Below are 4,519 nucleotides of genomic sequence, written 5' to 3'. Positions count from 1 at the left end.
CCCTGTAAGAGGTTTTTATTTAACAGAGTTTTTGGACCAAAAAAAATCACAATATATCGCCTTGCTTACAGTATCGCAATATATCGGGATATATCGAATCGTGACCCTTCTGTCATGATATGTATCGTATCGCCAAATTCTTGCCAATACACAGCCCTACTGCACATTAAATGTTGCAGCTATAAGACGCAGGTGACATCTGGACTTGTAACTGTCCAAAAACCTTTATTTTCTTTTTTGAAGGTGAACACTCAAAACTGGCTCCTCTCTCAATCCGTGTCTTCCCTGTGGAACGAGTTGAATTTATGTTATGTTCTGGAACACAAGAATAATTAAGAAAAAAAGACATTTCCTGACACACACCTAGATTGTTCCTTGTCATCTCATAAAGATGAACGTTTTAGATTAAATATACTCCAAAAACAAAAAATAATACGTGTGAAGTACCTTTGAACTTTTGAAACACAAAACATGTTCATATTAAATCTCACTCCAACATTGTATCTTTCACAAAAACACACGGCTGCTCAAAATGAACTGGCCACGAGTTATTTACCTCGTCACCGGACGGGCTCTGTAGGAAGTAATAATTTGATGTACGTGCATTCGTTTTTGGACTTGACCCAATTCAGCATTAGCCAATACAACACTGATTTTAACTCTGGTCATTTTAAAGTGTTTATGTTGTTGTAGCTTGGAGCCATTCACAACACACAATCTATGATGACATCTCGCAGTACTGCATGAGATTCTAACTTTATTTTTAAAGGTTAACCAAAACACCTACAATGTCGATATTTCTCAGGCTGTAGGTGTTATGTGGTCTTTCCAGGAATGCTTGGCCTTAAACTTTACTTTAAGTGTAAAGCTTCTCTTTAACCCTTTAAGTCCAGAAGTCCTATCTATTTCATTTCTGTTGTAGGCTCTGTACAGGACCCATCGGGCTGAACAGGAGACCTGTCATGCTTTTAAATCCTTATTTTTCACATTTCAATCATTCAGTTGGGGTCTATATCAGAGGTGTCAAGTAACTAAGTACAAATACTTTGTTACTTTACTTAAGTAGTAATTTTGGTTATTTATACTTTAGTGGAGTAATTATTTTTCAGACTACTTTTTACTTCTACTTCTTACATTTTAATTCAATTATCTGTACTTTCTACTCCTTACTTTTTAAAAATGCAAAAAGTATTTCATTTCTATTTAACTTTGACTTGTTTTTATTCCATCATTTCATTGTAAGAGTGAGCTTAAGGTGAATTAAGCTTTTCCCACATCTCTCATACACAAGGTTATGAGGAAACTTTTACCAATGTATTTCTCATTACTTGTTAATATCTTGACTGTGTGAAGTGAAAAGTGACACAATAAGTGAATATTCAGATGAGTTCAAGTTGATTCATAAAAGACTATGCAATCATTTATTTACACAAATTGAACAGATCATAAGTTACACTTGATTGTGGTTATTCCTGTAACAAGCGTCAGAGTTAAATGAGATAAAACCCGCGTCTGAATTTCAATTCACATCAACTCAGATTACTTATATAGAACAGTAAAACCTCAGTTCTGATGTTAACAACCAAACAATTTTACTGGCACTTTTAGCTTAAGCTTTGGCAAATTAAGAACAAGGAAAAGAGGAAAGTAAGATTAGAATGTTACTACAACTTTTATTTTTATCAAAGTGTGGGTCAACCGGAACTGCACGTCTTTTCTAAGCTCACGTTCTACATGACACGCCACTCCAAACACATCAGCTTTTACCTGATGATGGCTTCTTAAGGCACCCTTGGGGTAGGAGCTGGTTTGCCTCCGATCAGTCAGGGAACTGATGTCGGCTTGCTTACCGGTTATTGGCGAACAGGTGTTTTTCCAGGTAACTTTCGTCTGTTTCAGTCCAAGCCAGAAAAATTCAAGCCATATCCGGTTCCTCCTTCCAAAATAAAATCTCCCCTCGGGAGTTAACAACACACTTAGAGGCTCGGCCTCGGGTTGAGACCACCGGCAGGCGTGCTGGGTCCCTGGCTGTGAAGTCTTCCCTAATTAGCTCATGGGATCAGACTTAAAGCCAAACTGAGGTTTCTCCGGAGAGAATCCCAGCTGTCTTCCTAGGTTGGAATCAGGAAGAAGAGTGTGTCGCTCAAAGCCGTCCGGGTTAGTAAAAGAAACGGACAAACTTTGGTTCCGCCCTCAGGCTTAGAGATGAGTCAGAGAAAGAAAAATAAAGAGCCGCTAGCCGGCGCCAGCCCAAGGTTAAAATCTCTGTGGTTGTTCAACAACATGATATGATAACCTCTTTTCAGCTTTCTTCTGATAGACTAAGAGAAATCACTGCAAAACATTTATGATGATTAATTAACATTTCTGTTTTATAATCAGTTCTGAACCATTCTGTTGGTCCAGATAAATGAAAGATTTTCTCAGGAAAAATCCACAATTATATTACTGTGTTCACAGTAAAATGAAAACAGTGATTTACATAAAAACACAATGAAAACATTGTAATCAGATTCTGTGATTTTTTATACCATTATAAATCTTTAAGGCACGGTAAAAGAAAAGAAGTGGTTCCACTTTTCCTGTGACAGTCATTATCATGATTTAACAAAMGRATAAACATTCTTAGTTAAACAACAAATGAATCACGAACAGAAGAGATTGTTCTGTCCATTATCTGATTAAGAGAACTGAGGYGCTCCCTTCCACGGTTAGAATGACCTGTCATTGCCTAAATAGAGTTCAGTTTGTTACAGTTCCTGTCCTCTCGTCAGGCCTGTCCGAGGCCTGCTTTGAGGCAGTAAATCTTGTTTCTTCACTCAAGGTGACCCCTACATACCCCCTTTTGCAAGTCATCACCCCCAAATGGTGATTAGTTGCACCTRGAAATTCTTTGAACTTGAAGTAATCCAAAGGAAAAGATGGTATGATTCCAAGGGTAATCCAAACTGAGAACTTGCCATAGCCAGAGTTCTTTTCAGTTCCGTTTTTTTTTTCAAGACGAACAGTAAATCAAAAGGGAACCCTTTTTTTGCATGATTTCCATAATGTTTGTGAATAACTCCCATTGCGGTACAGCTTTAAATCCAAGGAACAGTCAGTAATCCACTGGAAGCAAAGAATTGTAATCCACCAGGAAGAATTATAATCCACGCGGGTAATTCCATACGATTGTTGTGGTTGATCTGGAGTCAACCAGTTTCTGGAACACCATGAAGAACAGTTGATTTCAAGAACCCCCCTTTTGCGAGTCGCTCTCTGGAAGGTTGCCGATGAAAGGGGACCTCTGGATCAAAGGTAGAGATCTCTTAGCTGGAGCCAGGAAGAGACCACTGGAATGCCGTGAAGATGGGTACCACCAGGAGGAGAAGGTCGAGAGCGTTGAAGCCTGGTCGCCTTAGCCGAGTAGGTGGGCRATCGTGGAGGGTGGGTGTTAAGTCGTCTCCAGCTAGTGCTTTTCCGGTTGCTATGTGTTATGCATTTATGTGGTTTTAGGTTAACCTTAAGTTGGGATTTTACATTAGGCTAAACCTATGTGTGCCTCTGTGGTTAGCTATCATGTTTCAGATAAGCTACAGGTAATAGTTAAAGGGTTGTGGCTTTAACTAAGGMGTAGAAATAAGTGTCTATATCTATTAGAGACTAAAGAGGGCTTCTGTAAGGAAGGCCTCAATTTCCACATAAATTACTTATTCCTCCAATAATAACTCAGTTAATTTAGACAGTGTCCACTTCTGTAGCTGTCATTAAAATAAGCGATTTTAGATTTTCAAATTTTGTTTCCCTTATCATTTTTGGAGTCAATGTCGAGACTCATTTTGAAGATTCGATAGCCCCCCCGATTGGTGTTGTTTCGAGCAGGGTCGAGGTGAAAACAAAGGTGTGGTCTATGTAGGTTACGGTACCTAAGGTAGCATTAATCTACATTGCCCTGTAAATATGTGAGATTTATCAATCACTGCATGTTGGCATAGTCAAATTTCTTATTAGACTTCCATTCATTAACAGCAACACAATACCTCGATTTCTTGGCTGTGGGTGCTCAGAACCAGTACAATGCTATTCACCGTCCCACAGTGATGTTTTTCCCGTGTCGAACAGATTACTAACAATGAAACGTTTAGAACATACACACCTCAACCAAGTTAGTGGCTAAGCAATAAGATGTTAAAATGCTTCAGCTCACTCTGTTGGTCAAGCCAAATAGTGTTTATTTAGCTGGTTGTTATGACCTATTTGAAAATCTTTCAAGACTTAACTCTAGACTTAGTATTTCTAAGTTTTACAAGAGTTTCCTCTTTTAGATCTGTTTTAAAGACCTATTTACCTTTTTAGGGTGTTTTTGATTGAAGATTGTCTGATTTAGTGACGAGATCTTGATCTTTTGTCAGATTATCAAACGTCTTGTAAGGTTTGATTTGGTTGCGATGTACCCATTTGGTGATTGGCTCCTTTTGTCCTTTGCTAATTTTGATCTGGTAGACAACTGAAGAACAAAGTTGAGGTGGTGGTTATTTTC

The sequence above is a fragment of the Austrofundulus limnaeus genome, unplaced genomic scaffold, assembly GCF_001266775.1.
Source record: "Austrofundulus limnaeus strain Quisiro unplaced genomic scaffold, Austrofundulus_limnaeus-1.0 Scaffold230, whole genome shotgun sequence".
NCBI classification, from domain to species: Eukaryota; Metazoa; Chordata; class Actinopteri; order Cyprinodontiformes; family Rivulidae; genus Austrofundulus; species Austrofundulus limnaeus.
Note: the sequence above shows the minus strand (reverse complement) of the source record.